Source organism: Ornithorhynchus anatinus, chromosome 15 (genome assembly GCF_004115215.2).
Source record: "Ornithorhynchus anatinus isolate Pmale09 chromosome 15, mOrnAna1.pri.v4, whole genome shotgun sequence".
Taxonomy (NCBI): domain Eukaryota; kingdom Metazoa; phylum Chordata; class Mammalia; order Monotremata; family Ornithorhynchidae; genus Ornithorhynchus; species Ornithorhynchus anatinus.
Genome location: NC_041742.1, coordinates 17,846,549 through 17,868,431, shown reverse-complemented (window position 1 = coordinate 17,868,431; position 21,883 = coordinate 17,846,549). Strand labels below are relative to the sequence as shown.

Here is a 21,883-nt window from a genome sequence, read left to right as displayed (position 1 = left end):
GAGCAGGGTTTTATTACTTGGGTATTTAACCCTAAGACAAGAGAACATAGCCATTCCCATGACTGAATGCAGATTAAACAAAAGTCACTGAGCAGGGTATTAAACACTTGGGAGAGTACAATACAATAAAGTGGCAGGCAGGATCCCTGCCCTCAAGAAGTTTAAAATCAAGTGGTGGAAATGGGCTTGAAAATAAATTATGGACAGGGGACGAATTATTGATCGATTGATAGAGTACAAGGACATGTACCTAGGTCCCGTGGAAATGATCTCCGGGTAGCTACCATGCACAGGACACCTTAAACTGGGTATCCTACCACAAACTCCAACTACAGGTCAGAAACAAGGCTAGTTCTAGTTTCAATGATATCCCTAGCCACTCCATCCCCACTGGTAACACTGCCATTAGGTAAGCCAAGCTAGCAATCTTAAGGATTATTTTACCTCATCGCTAGCAATGTGAGAAGCCACGTGGAGCTCGGGACTGGGAGTCAGAGGACCCGGGTTCTGAAAGTAGCTCTGCCACATGCCTGCTGCGTGACCTCGGGTAAATCACTGTCTTTCTCTGGGCCTCGATTCCCTCGAAATGGGGATTCAATACCTGTTTTCCCTCCTACTTAGATGGTGAGCCCAAAGGGGACCTGAATATCTTGTATCCACCCTAGCGGTTAGTACGGGGCTTGGCACACAGTAAGGGCTTAACGACTACTATTATACTAGCCTTCGGTCGGTTAATTATCCAACAGTATCTACTGAACACCAACTGTGTGCAGAGCACTGTAGTAAGTGCCTGAGAAAGCAAGTGGTAGATGTAAGAGACAAATCCTGACTTAAGGAGGCAGATTACAGCATGAAGCATAGATTCTCCCATACATCAGGGGCATCAGGGTCAGCTCTGATCAATTTGGTCCTAAACTAACAGGAAGCAGAAAGCAGCTGAACCACAAGGTGGGAATAAGAATTGGGAAAAGGGGCAGGGAGAGGAGGAGTCGCATCCTTTACCACAAAGTGCCCTGCTCAGCTCAAACAAGGAAGAAATTCTGCAGGGGTGGGACCAACTCAATCAATCGATAGTAACTCTGGGGTATTTATACTGTCCAGAGCACTGCACTAAATGCTCGAGAGAGTGAAACACTACAGAATTGACAGATCCGTTCCCTGCTCTCAAGATGTTTAGAGATTATAACTGTCTACCCAGCAATCAAGGGCATTTGAGTGCTTGCTATAAGCAGAGACTGTACTAAGCGCTTGGGAAAATATAACAATGTTGACAGATACATTCCCCACCCACAACATGTGGAGAGGCAGTGTGGCCTAGTTTTAAAAGCATAGGTCTGGGAGTTAGAGGACCTGAGTTCTAATCCCAGATCTCCCAATTGTTTGCTATGGTACCTTGGCCAAGTCAGTTCACTTCTCTGTGCCTCAGTTCTCCTGTTCTTCCTCCTACTTACAGAGTGAGCCCCATGTGGGACAGGGACTGTGTCCTACCTTATTAATTTGTACTAACTACCCTAGAGCTTAGAACAGCATTTGACACATAGTAAGCACTTCAGAAATACCACAAAAAACCTCCAATAAAATAAGCTTAGAGTATAGAGGGGGAAGCAGACATTAATATAAATAATGGATATAATATATACATTCATAACATCTTCTAAATATATTCAGCTCACCTTAGAGTAGCTGTGGGGATATCTTGGTGCTTCTTTTTCTCTTTACGTGAACCTCCTCTGCGATCCAATAAGCTCGTTTCTCAGCTGGACTCTAGACTCTACGCTCCTTCTAGGCTGCGAGCCCATAGTGGGCAGGGAATGTGTCTGTTTATTGTTGCATTGTCCTCTCCCAAGCGCTTAGTACAGTGCTCCCCACACAGTAAGTGTTCAATAAATACGATTGAACAAATGAACTGGTGGACAGGCTGGGTTACATTCCTAATCCTAGAGAAGCAGCTTGGCTCAGTAGAGAAGCAGCTTGGCTCAGTGGAAAGAGCACGGGCTTGGGAGTCGGAGGTCATGAGTTCGAATCCCAGCTGTCACTTGTCAGCTGTGTGACTGTGGGCAAGTCACTTAACTTCTCTGTGCCTCAGTTACCTCATCTGTCAAATGGGGATTAAGACTGTGAGCCTCACGTGGGACAACCTGATTACCCTGTATCTCCCCCAGCGCTTAGAACAGTTCTCAGCACATAGTAAGCGCTTAACAAATACCAACATTATTTACATTATTATAAATCCTTGGTTTCTTTCAAACCGGGTAAGCTTCCCTCTACTGAAACCGTTTCCAGTCGTTTCAGTCAATTCATGTCTCTCCATTTCCAGAAGGCTCTTTTCTAATCAGACCTGCGGTCTCCTTGAAACACATTTTGCCTAAAACGCAAGTTTCCCTGCCCACCGTCCTTTCTGTTGAAATGGTTGATATTCGCTGAAATGAACTCCCTTTCTACAGAGAACATAAAAATCCATTTCTCCGCAGCATGATTTAGGTCTGCACCTTTGTAAAATGTAGCACCTCTTGCTCTTCTAAATATAGGACCGGATCATTTACTACATTCCCCAATGTTTATGATGAGATCACAGAATCTTAGAAATGAAATGAAATGAAAGGGATTTGGGAAAAGGAGGGAAGGAGAGATGAAGGGAAAGGAAGGGAGGAAACTTTTCTGGGGCTATTAGACTGTGAGGGAAAGCGCTGAATGCAGAGGAGGAATTTCCTCAAACAGACATCAAAGATCTTCCTGTGTTTTGGCTCTTACCCATAATGCTCAGAAATCTCTAAATGGCTTCTCCATTAGCTTGGAAACAGAAGAACATCAAGCCAGGTCTATTCTGGATTGGGAAAAGGGCCAAATCTGGTAGAGTGGACTCTCCCAAGCACTTAGTACAGCGTTCTGCACACAGTAAGTGCTCAATAGTAATAATAATCATTATTATGGTATTTGTCAAGCATTTACTACATACCAAGCACTCTTCTAAGTGCTTCGATAGATCCAAGGTAATCAGGTTGTCCTAAATGGGGCTCACAGTCTTAATCCCCATTGTGCAGACGAGGTAACTGAGGCACAGAGAAGTGGCTTGCCCAAGGTCACATAGCAGACAAGTGGCAGAGCTGGGATTAGAACCCTCATCCTCTGGCTCCCAAGCCCAGGCTCTTTCCACTAAGCCTCGCTGCTTCTCAATTTTTTCTCAATAAATACCACTGATTGAAAAGGTGATTTTCTTTCAGTGATCAGAGCAAACACTCCTGCAGGTCTGAAAAAATTGGGGTCATTCTCAATGCTTTAAGGTCATCATGATGTGGCCTAGTAGAAAGAGCATATGCCTGGGAGTCAGAGGGCCTGGGTTCTAATTCCCACTCTGCCACTTACTTGCTGACTGATCTTGAACAAGTCACTTAAATTCTCGGTGCTCCTGGAGCGTAAAGTGCTGCATCTGGAAAGTTCCTTTCTTATTCAATGAACAATTAGAAGTCAATTAATGGTATTTATTGAGCGCTTACTACATGCAGAGTACTGTACTATGTGATTGGGAGAGAACAATACAAGAGATTTAGCAGACACGTTCCCTTCTCTCGCCCCGCTCTGGTCTATTCTTCACTCCGCTGCCCAGCTCATCTTCCTGCAGAAACGATCTGGGCATGTCACTCCCCTTCTTAAACAACTCCAGTGGTTGCCTATCGACCTCCGCTCCAAACAAAAACTCCTCACTCTAGGCTTCAAGGCTCTCCATCACCTTGCCCCTTCCTACCTCTCCTCCCTTCTCTCTTTCTACCGCCCACCCCGCACGCTCCGCTCCTCTGCCGCCCGCCTCCTCGCCGTCCCTCGGTCTCGCCTATCCCGCCGTCGACCCCTGGGTCACGTCCTCCCGCGGTCCCGGAACGCCCTCCCTCCTCACCTCCGCCAAACTGATTCTCTTTCCCTCTTCAAAACCCTACTTAAAAATCACCTCCTCCAAGAGGCCTTCCCAGACTGAGCTCCTCTTCCCCCTCTACTCCCTCTGCCATCCCCCCTTCACCTCTCCGCAGCTAAAGCCTCATTTTCCCCTTTTCCCTCTGCTTCTCCACCTCTCCCTTCCCATCCCCACGGCACTGTACTCGTCCGCTCAACTGTATATATTTTCGTTACCCTATTTATTTTGTTAATGAATTGTACATCGCCTCGATTCTATTTAGTTGCCATTGTTTTTACGAGATGTTCTTCCCCTTGACGCTGTTTAGTGGCATTGTTCTTGTCTGTCCGTCTCCCCCGATTAGACTGTAAGCCCGTCAAACGGCAGGGACTGTCTCTATCTGTTGCCGACTTGTTCATCCCAAGCGCTTAGTACAGTGCTCTGCACATAGTAAGCGCTCAATAAATACTATTGAATGAATGAATGAACCGGTTGAACGTTAACACCTCCGTAACCATTGCCAGAAACTAGAAGTAAAATGAGGAGGCTTCCAAAGAAAATAATTCATAGAAAAGTTAGATATCAATTTTGAGTGTTAGAGACCTTATTCATTCTCTGCAGACTTTTAATTTCCTTTTCAAAGGTACACTGCTCTCTGCAAAATTAGAGGTGACCTCCTTCAAGTACTTGGAGAAAGGCATTTGATATAGGAGATACATTTTACTAACAGACAATACACCAGTGAACTAGGCATATTATGTTTCAGTGCATAGAAATTAAATATTATTCATGTCTCACTTGTGTCAAATTTACCAGAAGGAAATTCCAGAGAAGAATCTTTTAGATGACAGTTTAAAGCCCTCAACTATGGTCAGAGTTTGTCACCTAAAATCGCTGAGCTGTTTTCAAAAATTCCACCTTCTGCCTCATCCTTGCAAATGTGAATTAGCTGGTGCATCTCAAACTCCTGGCACGGAGATTTAAATGCAGAACATTAAAGGAAGGTTAGGACAAAAAACCTGCAGGTAAGGTGCAGTTATTGTGATTTTTTTTTTTGGTCCTAACCTAGTGAACTCAGAAAGAGGCCAGCCGGCAGTATCCATCCCTCTCCTTTATTTCTCCTTCAGAGGTGAATTTCAGCCACCTGGATTTATTGACTCCTATGCTGTGCCTAACCCAGATGACACTATCCCTTTTCTTTAGGAGCAGAGTAACTATGAGAGACACTCAGAATGGTTCCTTTTGTTCCCACAGTTGCTTACCTCATTCCAGGCTTCTGGGCGCTTTTCAGAGAAAGCAAGAAAAATGGTTTCAGCTCACGACCTAGTCATATCGGGTTGGGAAATCTGAAGTCCCTATCAGCCCGGCCTGTACCGTGGGTCTGGGGATCAAAAGCTACTGGAATGAGAAACTCTGAATGAATTTTGCACCCAAAAGGAAGAGTTCCTGGCACGAGGGGCTCGGGAGCGACTGTCAGGGGTCAAATCTGTTCAGTCAATCGCATTTATTGAGCACTTACCATGAGCAGAGAACTGTACTGAGTAAGCACTTGGGAGCTAGAATACAATGGAATGCGAAGACACATTCCCTGCCCATAATGTGGTGAGAGCTAACGTTTGAAAAAGGGAAAACGGATCACGAAGCATCGCTTCAGCACCTTCTCAGACTAAGTCACTGCCACGAGCTCTCCGTTCAGAAGAGCTTTGAGAAAACTATAAAGAAACAGAAGCCTTCTGAAAAAGATGTGCCTTATAAGGCCACATCTCCTGCAAGAGGCCTTCCCCAATTAAGCCCTCTTTTCCCTGACCCCCTCCCCCTTCTGTGTCATCTGTGCACTTGGATTCGCAACCTCCTCTAGACTGTAGGCTCATTGTGGGCAGGGAAAGAGTCTGTTATATTGTACTCTCCCAAACAGTTCAGTGCTCTGCACGCAGTAACTGCTCAATAACTAAGATTGACTGACTGACTTGGGGGGTTTCGTATTCACCCCATCCTCCAGCCCCAGGGCCCTGAAGTACACATCTGTAAATATATATTAATGTCTGCCCTCCATCTAGACTGAAAGCTCATAATAATAATAATAATAATAATAATGGTATTTGTTAAGCACTTATGTGCCAAGCACTGTTCTAAGCGCTGCCACGGACAGGGAACATGTCTACCAACTCTGTTCTATTGGGCTCTCTCAGGTGTTAAGATACTGCTCTGCCCACAGTATGGATTCAATAAATACTGCTCATTGATGGGAAAATGGTATTTAGGGCTGGATAAAGGATGAAGACTGTGAGCCTCACGTGGGACAACCTGATGACCCTGTATCTACCCCAGCACTTAGAACAGTGCTCGGCACATAGTAAGCGCTTAACAAATACCAACATTATAAAGTCTCTAAGGAAAACCATTACGGGACAGAGAAGAACAGGGGAATCAGGAATTTTGAAAAGTGAGAGGAAGAAATGCTCTCCAGCTTAAGGTTATCAGTGAAAAATAAATGACTGAGGAAGAAATGAATAAAAGTCCAATGAAACACATGGATATCTGAGATAAAGCGCTTAACAAGTACCATAATTACAAAGACAAGATCTGTGGTGGATAAAATGTACCAACACAGGCCATGTAGTATATGGAAATGTGAAAATCACCACTGCCAAACACAGATTTTATATATTTATAGATCAGGTGAAATAGACCAGGGCTGGTGAGCAACATAAAATCAGACAGCAGAAGCAATTTCAGAGGGGTGGCTGATGTGCCTGGGAGTCAGAGGACCTGGGCTCTAATCCCAGCTCTGCCAAGTGCCTGCTGTGTGACCTTGGCAAGTCACTTCACTTCTCTGTTGCTCAGTTTCCTCATGCCTTAGACTGTGAGCCCCAGGTGGGCCAGGGACTTGTGTCCAAGCTGGATAACTTGTATCCTCTTCAGCGCTGGACACAATAACTGCTTAACAGATACCATCATCATCATCATCTTATGCAAATAGTTTCCCTCCTCCAAAGGGTCTAGAGGACTTGAGTTTCCTTGTTCCATACATAGATTTCCAGAAACTTCAATCTATGCTCGTATGGGTGCGGGGGTGGGCTGTCTCCCCGTTTCACCAATAGCTCCCCGAGCGCAGGGCTCACTGTCAACTAACTCGACTGTTCTCTCCCAAGCACGGTGCCTAGATAGAGCCAATCATTCGCCTTTTATCTCTGCCCTCCGCCGTTTAGCAAAATGAAAGCAGGAGGCAGGAAAACGTGGAGAAATGGAAGTCTTGAGTAAAAACACAAAGCTGGCCATCAGCTCACAATGATTAATTAATCACTGAGACATCCATTTTGGAAAAGGCCACATGTTTTGTCACTCCAGACCAGTAATAGACCTGAAAGGCTTCTGATTTCCATCATTTTACTAGCAGTGACTCTGCAGGGAAGGGCAGGCCAGTGAGGGGGATGGAATTATTTTTTCTACTTATTTACAGTTCTGGCACATATACGCTAACTAATGAACTTGCTTGTAAAGCATTTTGCAACGATACAGCGTTAAATTACTCCAGGAAGGCATCACGATGCTGAGGCTATGTTCTATTGTGGAAACCATCTGGAAAATATTTTTAATCTGCCATGGGAAATTTCTGAATGGATCATCTGAAAACTTCTGGGATCTGAGCTTCCTCAGAGGACCTCCTCCATTCTAATTCTAATATTTATGGACTCTCTACATCCTTTCCCATGTCCTGTGAAAAGGTCTCACTGCTGAATAGGGTGACTTGAGGGGGCTGGGGGGTTGGGGGTGGGAAGCAGAGATGAGATGAGGCCCAGCAGGGCCTAGTGGAAAGAACCAGGGAGTCAGAGGACCTGGGTTCTAATCCCAGCTCTACCACTTGCCTGCTGTGTGATTTTCTCTGTGCCTCAATTTCCTCATCTGTAAAAGTGGGGATTTGAAATCTGTGCTCCCTGTTTAGACTGCAAGCCCCATGTGGATCAGGGACTGTGTCCGACCTGATTAAATTGCAGCTAATTCAGCGCTTAGAAGCATGTTTGACGCACAGCAAGAGTTTAACAAATACCATTATAATGACAATAATAGTAAAGGTCTAGGATGTTGATTGGGGACGGGTGCTAGTGCTGGATTCTTCCTCATGGGGTTATGCCCCACCTTTGCTTTCTAAAGATACTCCAGTGTGTTGACTGCAGCTGCCGCGCCTCCCCCCCCCCTTACCCCCTCACCCCCCGCCAGTTTCAACCCCCAGACTCCCCTCCGTAGGCGGCTGAACCTGACATTTTACGAAAGGTAGAGGGGGTGTCCGGTGTGAGCCATGCCACAAGTTGACAGGGAATGTCTGTTTATCCCTACATCATACTCTCCAAAGTGCCTAGTACTGTGCTCTGCACACGGTAGGAGCTCAATAAATACGACTGAATGAATGGATTCCTATCTTTAAGGAGGACAAGCCCTCAAAGTCCCATTATCCCCCCACCCCAACTCAGGAATCATATCGGCTTCAATGAACCCATCTGCATCGCCGAGAAAAGTAACCTGATTTCACTGCAGCTTTTCTCGGTAAGGTTTCCATGTGCATTAGGAGAAACTCGTATACCGGAAATGATCGAACCGGACTGTTCCTTAGGAACTCGGTGGTCCATTATTGTTCCATAAAGCTTCTGTCCGGGGAGACTCAGCACTGGACTTGGCCCTTCCCCTTCCATTTGCTTTAAGTGGCTGGCACGGTCCCACGGCATCTAAAGATTTCCCAGTGTAATGACTGGGATCAGCCTGGATTCCAAGAAGTTCTCTCCTCCCATGTGAGGCTTTTCCTAGTCAGGGGCAAGTCAACACCCAAGTTTCTGTCAGCACAGATTTGTGAATTTGCCCAGGTAGGATGGGGATGCTTCAGGGGAGATGGTCACACGGGCCCAAACCACACACACTCCACATCCACCCCTCCCTGCCGCAAGGCCATACCCGACAGGGAAGACCCTAGATCTCTGGATTCAATCGCATTTATTGAGCGCTGTCTGTATGCAAAGCACTGTACTACGCGCTTGGGAGAGTACAATATAACAATAGACACATTCCTGCCCATAGTGAACTCTCAGTCTACAGTCTGCATTGTGGCAACAGGGAAGGAGAGATCTATCCCACCACCTCCAATCCACCTTGTCCATTTACTAAACAGCAAAAGTACCATCCCAATGAAGCAATGTACTCAGAGATGAAAAGAAACGCAACTCACGCAACTCAGGGGACTGAAGCACTGAAGTACTAGGGGATGTAATATATGGGCCTAAATGCTACCTCACATCCCTTTCTCCTTTTTCAGTCAATACATTGTATTTACTGCACATTTACTATGTGCAGAGCACTGTACTAAATGCTTGGGAGAGCAAAATACGGCAGTCAACAGACATTCCCTGACCACCACGAGGTTACAGTCTACAGGGGGAGACAGACATTAATAGAAATAAATTCCGGATATGGACCTAAGTGTTGTGGGGCTCGGAGGGGGGATGAATAAAGGGAGCAAGTTGGGGGATGCAGATGGGAGTAGAAGGAAAAGAGGGCTTAGTCAGGGAGGAGATTTGCCTTCAATAAGGCTGTGAATGCGGGGAGAGTAATTGTCTATCAGTTACTTCTTTCTATTTGGAATTTATTTTAGCACCAGTCTCATCTGCTAGATTGTCAGCTCCTTGAAGACATGGATCAGGTCTACTAATTTTACAGAACTCAACCAAATGCTTAATATTGCTGAATCGTATTTTCCAAGCACTTGATACAATGCTCTGCACACAGTAAGCGCTCAATAAATGACTGAATGAATATAGCCTGCTTGCATGGAATAGATGCTTGATAAATACTGATTGGCTGTTTCCAAGTTTCAGGATTATGCAGACCAGCTAGCTCAATGAAATGAATTTGCAGTGGACTCTCTTAAAAGGAAAAACAGGAAGCATTCATGGCCCTCATGCCTTTTTGATTCTGGACTCAGTTTTAATATCCAAAGGGTGAGAAGTCAATCAATCAATCTTATTTATTGGAAAAAAAAATCTTAGGCCATGATGTTTCCAAGAGATCACGAGATTTTCTGACTTTTGAGCTCACTGAAGTTTGGTTGCTTGGTCTCATTTTTGTGGTTTCCCATTAAATCATCTTTCATGGTAGGTGTAGAATTTATTACATCATCCACTTGGAGAGGCCATTGTACTAAACACTTGTGAAGCCCAGAATACCAAGTAACATGTTCCCGGACCATAAGGAGCTTACACTTTAATGGGGGAAATAAACATTAAAAATATTTATAACTAGAGGGGTTGAAATAAGTCACATACTCAAAGACTGAGGTCCCAGCCTACCCATAAATAGATGTCTAATGAAAACAGAGGTGAAGTAAATCTTCCTGATGAAAAATCAGTCATTTATTAACAGTGTACTAAAGTGACACTGGCAAGTGAATTAAATTGCCTGCTTTGGAACACTGTATGTCATATTTGAATCAAAAAGATTCAAAAAGATGAAATCATTAGGAAGCTTTTTCATTCAACTAACATCCACTTGTCCAAATGCATGACTTCAGATAGCACTTTTCAGGGCATTATAGCTTTGCAGATCAGTCTCATGCCTTGGGATTAACAGAAAGCAATTTCACACTAGGCCAAATCAAAGTCACATGTATAAAATAAGCAGCATTCTCTGTGCTGGATTCTTTTGCCGTGTGCTAGGTTTTAGAGTGTCGTTACTAAAATTAAAATAATTCAGTGATTTTTCTCCTTCACCTGCTATATATCAATAAAACGTTTGAAGTAGAAAACAAAGTGAACTTTCTTCCAAAATGCCTCTTCCAAAAATACTTTGCATTTCCATCTCAGGTCATGAAAATTTTATGATGTTTTTCAGCCTATGAAAGTTTCTATTCTATTCACACATGCAAAGCATTTTGGGGAAGAGGCATTTAAGCTTTGCAAAATGTGGTACTGGGCTGAATCTGCAGTAGTAGTTCATCAATTTGCAAGGAAAGTCATTTGTTCTTAAGAGCCCCAGTGGATTTTTGGGGTGCTGCCAGAAGGAAAAAAGAAAACAAGAATAGACCAGTGCCACGGTGAGCACAGCAAGTCTGCACGAGTAAACTTTTCAATGAGAAGGAAAATATTTAACACTAGGACCTGAACTTAAAAAAGCTACCCATTTTCACCTAAGCTCCTTGTGGGCAGGGAACATGCAAACCATCTCTACTATATTGTACTACCCCAAGCGCTTAGTACAATGCTCTTCAAACAGTAAGCGCTCAGTGAGCAGCATAGACTAGGATAGAGCATAGGACTGCAAGTCGGAAAGACCTGGGTTCTAATTCCAGATCTACTACTTTCTGCTGGGTGACTCTGGACAAGTCACTTCACTTCTCTGTGTCTCAATTTCCTCATCTGCAAAGTGGGGATAAGACTCGGAGCTCAATGTGGGACAGGGACTGTGTCCAACCTGATCAGCCTGTATCTACCGCAGCACTTAGTACAGTGCCTGTTACATAGTAAGTGCCTAAAAACCCTATTAGAAAAAATGCACACAAAATACTGAAGATAGTGTGCCCTTTGAAGATAATGAACTTTAATTCTGAAATGTTCTCTGCAATCTGCATCATCACCACCATCACCACCACCACCAGTGCACTGAGCACTGAACTAAGTGCTTGGGATAGAATGGTGCAACCGAGTTGGCAGACACATTTTTCGCCCACACCATCTCACAGTCTAAAGGGAGGAACAAACAAGAAATCTGGGCAGCTCAGACTTTTAGAATCTCCCCTGTACCGAGGCCTTGGGGCTGGAAAGTCAGTATCCTCTACGGCATTTTAAAATGCGCTGCTTTGAGAAAAAAATCCAAGGACACATGATGAAGCTAAGGACACTGTAGCGTCTCCTCAATTTCTTTGCGACCCTTCTCGGAATCTAACCCCCCATCTCTCCCCACCCCTCCAATGTGTCCTCCAGTCGGAGATACTTCTCTACCTTATTTTGCTACATCTTGACATTCGTCCCCGTGTCGGTAGCGGCGGTATTCCCACCACTAGGATTGAGTATCCACTTTATCCAGAGCACAGTCTCCAGGCCTCCTTGATGTCCTCGAGCACATTCTCATAACCCTCCTCCACACCACAAGAAAATTCCCCTGACACCAGCAAACAATGCACATTATCCTGGTTAGCTGTTACAACTAGAGAAGATTTCTGCCAAACTTTTGAAACTATTTTCTAGTGAAAGTTTTATTCATCCATCCCTCACTTGATTAGGCCAGTCTTCAGCAAATCAAGCAGGGCATATTTGCTGCCAAAAGTTCCAAAATAGGCTGGAAAATATGGACAATGTACCAGCCTGCCATATTTTACCAGTCTACTCCCCTCCCTTGAGCACACATCTTAAATCTACCAAGCATTATATATATATGTATATAAATATATTTATTGCCCATATTTCTGCCTTGCAAATAAGAGCAAGCAATATACTAGCCCAAAATAATTTTTACCAGCCTATTCTTGTCATAGGGAGTGAGAGGAGCAAAAGCAGAATTCAAAACTGTTTACCTGATATAAGCCACATGGCCTAGTGGATAGAGCCCAGGCCTGGGAGTCAGAAGAACCTGGGTTCTAATCTTGGCTCCGCCACTTGTCTGCCGTGTGACCTTAGGCAAGTCACTTCATTTCTTTGGGCCTCAGTTACCTCATCTGGAAAATGGGGATTTTTTTTTCTTTTTATGATATTTACGGATTGTGCCCAACCTGATTGGCTTGCATCCACTCCAGCATTTAGTACAGTGGCTGGCACATAGTAAGAGCTTAAACACCACAATTATTATTATTATTGTTAAACACTTACTATGGGCCCAGCACTGTTCTAAGTGCTGGGGTGGACATAAGTTAATTCGGTTGGACATCAGTCCTTCTCCCACATGGGGCTCACAATTCTGAGGAGGGGGAAACGGGAAAAGCGAGGCACAGGGAAGTTTTTCAAAGCATCTCAGAAGCCTCAAACGTGTGACTGTATGCTTGTCCTCTAGACTGTAAGCTTGTCTTGGAGACTGTAAGCTCCCTGTCGACACCGGAATGTGGCTGTTATATTGTCATGTTGTCCTCTCCCAAGTACTTAGTACAGTGTTCCGCCCAAAGTAAGTGCTCAATCAATACAATTGACTGACTGTGACCCTGAGGATTCAGGCCATGGCTTCCCTCAGATGCCAGTGCTGAGAAAAGGCAAGAGAGAACATAAGGGTAGGACGGTCGTTACCCTGAAATTTTGCCTACAGCACAATCACCACACATGTGATTTTGGAGCCCTCTCTCCTGCCTATTGAGTTCTTCCAGCAACGGCCCTGAGATTCCAGTCTTCAGAGAGGCTAACCTCGAACCAGGGCAAGTTTCAACCCAATCGGGTTTACATTTCTGTGTTTCTATTGCTGTTTTCTTTCTCATAGATCCAGAGCCACTTTTACAGAGACAACATTCTTATAAATTCTAAAAATAAATTAATAGTAATTAGTGGTGTGAGAGAGGTACCCAGCGCATAATTTCTTTCTTTTCCCACTTGGGCTGTGTTAATTATACCTCAGAGGCCCTAGAATTAAGAGGGCAGAGTACTGGTGTAACTCAGCAGGACCCAGAATCCAGAAATAGTCGAAATGAGTCATTTTAATACAAACCAGACTCATGAAAGGAAAAGAACAAAACGAGAGACAGCCTCTCAACATTTCATTATCGCTGTCTTCTCATTCTACTTAGATTTAATATCGAGAACAAGCGATCAGTAGTTTGTACTTGATCCGTGAGGCGCATTCTGGGAACCCACTATCAAAGCAACAAAATCCTCAATTTCCATCACTACAATTTATCCTCCAACCACGTGTCATTTGAAAGAACAACTTATTGAGAAAAAAGCTCTCTTAGCTGCTGGTTCCTGGAGTAGCTCCCCAAATTTCTGATCCTTGAGGAAAAAGGGAAGAGTTTCTTTCCCAGCTCCTTGGCAATTTTCCAGAATCTGGAGCTAGACAGCAACACTTTCATCCAGGTAGATTCTAAGTTTTAGAATAAGATCGATGGTTTTTCAATACATTTACTGCAGGATGTAGCCTTTTTTTTTTTTTTTTTTAAATGTGGGTCAGGTAGACCTGCATGAGGGTTGGAGAAGAGTTCAAACAAAGTCGCTAACAGTTTTTCCGGGTGGCCAAGTGGAAAGAGCCCAGGCCTGGGAGTCAGGAGGACCTGGGTTCTAATCCTGCCTCCACCAGTAGTCAGTTTGTGATCTTGGGCAAATCACTTCACTTCTCTGTGTCTCTTTTCCCTCATCTGGAAAATGAGGCTTAATACTGTGAGCCCCATGAGGGACAGGGGCTGTGTCCAACCTAATGACCTCGTATCTACCCCAGCACTTAGAAGAGTGTTTGGCACAGAGTAAGCACTTAACAAATACCACAATTATCATTATTACTTTATTAGGGTAAAATTATTAGTCTAATCTCCTAACCCTCCTCCTGAGATGCTTATTCAATTAACTTTCATTATGTATTTCAGCCCTTAATAATACCTGCTAGGAACCCGACTACTCTGGATTTGATTTCACACATAGGTGCAAACAAAATTGTGGTGACACAGCGTATCCCGTGAATATCCTGCGAGTTGACGAGAAACTGACATTTCAAGAAAATCGGCCTACCTTTCAGGAGAAATTAAAACCTGGTGGGGTTTTGAATTCATCTGGCCAGCAGGTACTTAAGAAAACACCCATATAGCTCTGGGGGAAAAGCTAAGTTGCCTTATATTAATTACAGATGGCAATCCTAATTAAAGATCACAGCATATCAAACATCATCTATGAACTACTGAAGAAACACATATTTGATCACCTCTGCAAGCACTGAAGAAACAAAATGGTTGCAATGGAACAGTAAGCTTAAGAATCTTTTGAAGGCATTTTAAAAAAAACCATAAACAGCTATTAATGCACATTTTAGTTGACACAGAGATTTATAGAGTGCCAAATAAAGTCTTTTTTTTAAATAAAGGAATTCTCACTTGAAGGTGATTTCTTTAAGCAGCTGGGCCAAGATGCAGGTTTCCCCCAGACCTTGCTAATATTGTTGGGTGATGATCACAATGTTAAACTTTCTGCTAAGCTTTAATATTGTGAACCGCCTCCGACTGCTTTAAGAAAGAATTGTACAGTCCAAGCACTTAGTACAGTGCTCTGCACATAGTAAGCGCTCAATAAATACGATTGAATGAATGAACAGAAGGTCAAAAGTACAATCATTTCTGAATCGGAGTCTTGCAGAAATCAGTGTGGTGACATGAAAATCGAAAAGGGAATCTTGAAGCAACGGCAACACATTTTCATGTTTTTGTCAACTAACCTTACTCTACTGAAGATGAAGCCTTCATCCTGAGAAGCAGTGCGGCCTAATGGAGAGACTGGACTGTGGACTGGAAGACAGAAGGATCTGGGTTCGAATGCTGGCTCCGCCACTTGTCTGCTGTGTGATCTTGGGCAAGGCACTTAACTTCTCTGTGCCTCAGTTCCCTCACCTGTAAAACAGAGATTGAAAAAGTCAGTGAAGCTCATGTGGGATGTGGACTGTGTCCAATCCTGATTAGCTTGCATCTTCCACTTAGCACAGTACCTAGCACTTAGGAAGTGCTTAAAAAATGCCATAAGAAAATAAAAAGGTAGAAAGCCTTGCAACATAGAAAATCTTCTAATTTAGCAGCCTTTCAGCTGCTTACTTAGGGAACAAGTGAGGCCTAAGAGAAAGAGCATGGACCTGGGAATCAGAGACCTGGGCTCTAATCCCAGCTCTTCCATTTGGCTGCTGTGGGACCCTGGGCACTTCTCTGTGCCTCAGTTCCCTCATCTGTAAAATGGTGAATAGGACTGTGAGCCCTATGAGGGACAGGTGCTGCGTCCAACCTGATTAGCTTGTATGTACCCCAGGGCTTGTGTCCCAAGCACTTAGTACAGTGCCAGTAAGTGCTCAATAAATACAACTGATTGATTCCATCTCTGTTGTACTGTACTTTCCCAAGCATACAGTACAGTGCTCTACCTACAGTAAGCATTCAATAAATATGATTCACACCATCTCTGTGGCAGTGTACTCTCCCAAGTTTGTAGTACAGTGCTCTGCACACATTAAGCGCTCAGGATATTCCTTTGAATGATTGATTGTCAAGTCAGGTTTGCATGGAAAAGCTTTAGAGACTTGAACTTTTTCAGGCAGATTTGTTCAAATCTGAACTTGAATAAATCTGAATCTGAACTTGGGTTGTAAAACCGAACATAATAGTTTATTCATTCATTCAATGGTATTTATTGAGCACTTGCTGTATAAAAAGCACAGTACTAAGCGCTTGGGAGAGTACAATACAACAGAGACCTTCTCTGCCTACAATGACTTGCCCATCTTGAGGGGAAGACAGACATTAATATACATAAATGAATAAATTACAGATATTTAGATAGATATATAAATATCTATATATAAGCCGTAAGGCTGTGAGAGAGGATGCAGACAGCAAGTCAGGGTGACCACTAAGGGAGTGGGAGAATAAAAAATGGGGGCTTAGTCAGGGAAGCCTCCTTGGAGGAGATGGGCCTTTGGGAAATTGTCTGATATGAGGAGGGAGGGCATTCCAAGCCAAGGGCAGGATGTGGGCGAGAGGTCGACGGTGAGATAGAGGAGAAGGTCGGCATTAGAGGAGCGAAGTGTGCGGGTTGGGCTGTAGCAGGTGATAAATGAGGTGAGGTAGGAGGGGATAAAGTCTGTTAGACTCCACAATGGCCCAGCCAGATTCCACTGCCTTCCTGTTCTATGAAGAGTTAAATACTTTCTGATTTCTAACAAAGAATTGAGTATCACAAAAATAGTCCCGATAGAGCTCTTAATGCTATGTTTGCAGGGATTTTTCTTCTAATTAGCAATAATATGCTATGGTTTCCCAAGTGTTTTGTGATCCTTCAGTATGAAAGGGGTCTTTGTCAATGTAAATTACAATGACATAGAGTCAGCACAATGATCTGAGCTAGTACGTGGGAGGTGGTAGTGGGGGGGTGGAGATTTGACAGAGATTCATGAAATCCATTCAATGATAGAAAAAACCTCTTTAAAAGGCAGACAAAGAGTCCACTCAACTTGGGGAAGGCTTCTACAGTCACGTCCAACAGGGAAAGGCAGGCGAAGAGAAGGATATGTTAAAATGGAGATAAGAACGTGCTAAGCAAGGCTGAGTGTCCCATCCGGCACCAGGAAGGTTGGGGTCAGAACCCAGCTCTGCCACACTGGCCTGCTGGGTGTCCTAGGACAAGTCATTTTACCTCTCTGTGCCTCAGTTTCCTTAGCCGTAAAATGAGAAGACCACATCTGCTCTCCCTCCTTCTTGGATTGTGAATCCCCAGGTGACAAACATTGTGATTGATCCGATGCCTGGCCTTGACCCCGAAACTTAACAGTATGATTATCCATTTCAATCATCCGACATTACCTAAAAGTGGTTTCACTGACCCTGTCCTCCCCTGGTTCTCCTCCTCCTCTCCTCTCTGGCTGCTCATCCTCACTTTCTTTGTGGGCAGGGAATGAGTCGGTTATATTGTTCTACTGTCCTCCCCCAAGCACTTGGTAAGTGCTCTGCACAAACTAAGCACTCAATAAATACGTCTGATTGATTTGGTGGGCTCCTCCTTTGCCTCCCATCGTCTATCTTGTGGCCAAACCCCTCCTTGAGAGCCTTACTGAGATCGCATCTCCTCCAAGAAGCCTTCCCTGATTAAGCCCTCTTTCCCCCCGGGGCTCCCTCTCCCTTCTGCGTCGTCTATAAGCTGGCATCTGTGACCTTTTGGTATTTGGTATTCACCCCACCCTCAGCCCCACAGCACAGATGAACATATGTTATATATGATAAATTATTTATATTTCTGTCTGACTCCCCCTCTAGAGTGTAAGCTCTGTTGTATTGTACTCTCCCAAATGCTTAGTACAGTGCTTTCTACCCAATAAGTGCCTAGAAGAAGGAGAACAGACCTGGGAATCAGAGGTCCTGGGTTCTAATCCTCACCTGTCTGCTGTGCGATCTTGGGCACGTCATTTCTCAGTGACTCAATTACCCCTTCTGAAAAATGGGGATTAAAACTGTGTTCAACCTGAATAGTTTATATCTATTCCGGCACTTAGTACAGTGACTGGCACATAGTAACTGCTTAAATGCCACTTAAAGAAAAAAAAAAGCCACTTCACTTCTCCCTGCCTCCATTACCACGTCTGAAAAACGGAGATTAAGACTGTGTCCAACCTCATTAGCTTGTATATATTCCGGTGCTTAGTACAGTGTCTGGCACATTGTAACTGCTTAACAAATACCATTAAAAAAAAAAGTAACCACTTCTCCGTGCCTCAATTACCACATTTGAAAAATGGAGATTAAGACTGTGTCCAACCTCGTTAGTTTGTATATATTCCGGTGCTTAGTATAGTGTCTGGCACATTGTAACTGCTTAACAAATACCTTTAAAAAAATGATGATATTTTTAAAGCGCTTACTAAGTGCCAAGCACTCTGCTAAGCACTGGCCAGTGTCTGGCACATAGTAACTGTTTAGCATAGTGGATAGAGCTTGGGCCTGGGAGTCAGAAGGCATGGGTTCTAACCCCTGCTCTGCCACGTGTCTGCTGTGTGACCTTGGGCAAATCATTTCACTTCCCACTTTACTGTGCCTCAGTTACCTCATCTATAAAATGGGAATTAAGACTGTATCGAACCTGATTAGCTTGCATCCATTCCGGCGTTTAGTCCAGTGACTGGCACGTAGAAAACGCTCAACCAATGACATTAAAAAAAAGTACTTATCTGTGCCTCAGATCCTTCATCTGTAAAATGGGGTGTGAGACTGTGAGCCCCACGTGGGACAGGGAATGTGCCTGACCTGATTTACCTGTATCCACCCCAGCGCTTAGTACAGTGCTTGGAACATAGTATGCACTTAATACCACAATTATTATTTTTAACAAATACCTCTTTTTTTTTTAAAGTCACTTCACTTCTCCACATCTCAATTAACACCCGAAAAATGGGGATTAAGACTGTATCCAACCTGATTCGCTTGTATCCATTCCTGCGTTCAGTCCAATGGCTGGCACGTAGTAAACCCTTAAATTGCCATTAAAAAAAAGTCACTTCACGGTGGCTCAATTACTTCATCTGAAAAATGGGGATTAAGACTGAATCCAACCTGATGAGCTTCTATGTGTAATACAGTGCCTGGCACGTACCGAGCGCTTAACAAATACCATTTTTTTTTTTAAAAATAGTCACTTCACGGTGGCTCAGTTACCTCATCTGAAAAATGAGGATTAAGACCGTACTCAACCTGATTATCTTCTATCTATTCCGAGATTTAGTTGGGTGCCTGACACGTAGTAACTGCTTAACAAATACTTTTTTTTTTTTAAAGTCACCACTTCTCCGTGCCTCAATTACCTCATCTTTAAACTTATAATGGCATTTGTTAAGCGCTTACTATGTGCAAAGCACAGTTCTAAGCGCTGAGGGGGGAGACACAACGTGATGAGGTTGTCCCACGTGGGGCTCACAGTCTTAATCCCCATTTTACAGGTGAGGTAATTGAGGAACTGATAAATTAAGTGCCTCGCCCCAAGTCACACAGCTGACAAGCGGCTGTGCCGGGATTAGAACCCATCACCTGTGACTCCCGAGCCCAGGCTCTTTCCACTGACCCCGCTGATATGGGATTAAAACTATATCCAACCTGATTAGCTTGTTTCGAGCGCTTAGTCCAAGGCCTGGCACGTAGTAATAATTTACCAAATGCCTTTTTTTTTTTTAAAGCTACCTCTCGGTGGCTCAATTACCTTATTTGATAAACGGGGATTAAGACCGTGCCCAATTTGATGAGCTTCTATCTATTCCGGGGTTTAGTAAAGTGCCTGGCACGTAGTAAGCGCTTAACAAATGCCATTTAAAAAAAAAGTCATTTCACTGTGCCTCAATTACTTCATCTATAAAATGGGGATTAACACTGTATCGAACCTGATGAGCTTGTATCCATTCCGGCGTTTAGTCCAGTGCCTGGCACGTAGTAAACGCGTAACAAATGCCAATTTTTTTTAAAAAATCACTTTCCTGTGCCTCAGTTACCTCTTCTATAAAATGGGAATTGAGACTATCGAACCTGATTAGCTTGTACCCATTCCGGCGTTTAGTCCAGGGACTGGCACATAGAAAACGCTCAACAAATGACATTTTTAAAAAAGCACTTTACTGTGCCTCAATTAACTCATCTATAAAATGGGAATTAAGACCGTATCCAACCCGATGAGCTTGTATCCATTCCGGCGTTTAGTCCAGTGCCTGGCACGTAGTAAGCACTTAAGTTGCTATTTATATTTATAAAAAAAAACCAAAACTCACTGCACTGTGGAAAATAACCTCATCCATAAAATGGAGATTAAAACCATGTCCAACCTGATGAGCTTGCCATTATCCCAGGGTTTAGCCCAGTGTCCGACACGTCCAGAGGCCGGGCGTGGAGTCAGAGGTCATGGGTTCTAATTCCCACCCCACCACATGTCAGCTGTGTGACTTTAGACAAGTCCCTTCCCTTCTCTGTGCCTCAGTTCCCTCAATCTGTAAAATGGAGATGAAACCCCTGAGCCCCCCGTGAGGCAGCCTGATTGCCCTTAATCTCCTCCAGTGTTTAGAACAGTGCTTGGCACATGATGAACTCTTAAATACCATCATTATTCTTCTTTGTACTTTAGTATACTCATATCTAAAACGGGGATGAAGCCGGAGAGCCCCACGTGGGACAACCTGATTACCTTGGATCTCCTCCAGCGCTTAGAAAAGTGCTTGGGAGATAGTAAGCACTTAACAAATACCATCATTATGATAATCCTCTGTCCCTCAGTTCCCTTATCTGTAAAATGGGGATGAAGCCCGTGAGCCCCACGTGGGACAATTTAATTGCCTTGCATCTCCTCCAGCAGCTTAGAACAGTGCTTGGCACATAGTAAACGCTTAAAAAATCCCATCATTATTACTATCCTCTGTGCCTCAGTTCCCTCATCTCTCAACTGAGCCTCACGTGGGACAACTTAATTGCCATGTATCACCTCCAGCGTTTAGAACAGTGGTTGGCACAATATAATACCATCATTATTACTATTATTCTTCTCTGTGCTTCAGTTCCCTCATCCCTAAAATAAGGATGAAGCCTATGAACCCCACGTGGGACAATCTGATTGCCTTGTATCACCTCCAGCGCTTAGAACAGTGCTTGGCACATAGTAATACCATCATTATCACTATTACTCTTCTTCTCTGCGCCTCAAGTTTCCTCATCCCTAAAATGGGGATGAAGCCTATGAAGCCCAGGTGGGACAACTTAATTGCCTTGTATCACCTCCAGCCCCTAGAACACCGCTTGGCACATAATAATAATTCCATCATTATTACTATTCTTCTTCTTCTCTGCGCCTCAGCTCCCTCATCCCTAAAATAGAGATGATGCCTATGAATCCCACGCTGGACAACTTAACTGTGTTGTTTCTCCTCCAGCGCTTGGCACATAGTAACACCATCATTATTACTGTTATTCTTCTTCTCTGCGCCTCACCTCCCTCATCCTTAAAATGGGGATGAAGCCTGTGAGCCCCACGTGGGACAACTTAATTGCCTTGCATCACCTCCAACGCTTAGAACGGTGCTTGGCACCTAGTAAGTGCTTAATAAATACCATTATCATTCTTAAGGAGCGCTTAACCAATGCCATTTAAAAAATAAAATGAAAAAGAGTCAGCTCGTGTTGGCTGAGTTACCTGCCCTCTAAAATGGGGGTGCAGCCCGTTGGCTCCACGAGGCACTGGGGCTCCTGAACCTGCACCATGGCCTTATCAAATACCATTAAAAAATAATTGAATAGAAGCTAATAAAGGAGTAAGTACCAGGGGCGATGAGGAGAGGAGCCTCGGCTGC

At 43.9% G+C, this 21,883-nt stretch overlaps 1 long non-coding RNA gene across 2 annotated transcripts in view; it reads right to left on the bottom strand.

Annotated features, from left to right (window-relative positions):
* The window catches only part of LOC103170846, a 107,875-nt gene extending 92,476 nt beyond the window's left edge, over nt 1–15,399 (bottom strand). For both annotated transcript variants that reach the window (XR_003764914.2, XR_003764912.2), the window contains exon 1: nt 15,254–15,399. This is a non-coding gene — a long non-coding RNA (uncharacterized LOC103170846). The remainder of the gene's footprint in view (nt 1–15,253) is intronic.
* Nucleotides 15,400–21,883: the final 6,484 nt, after the last annotated feature.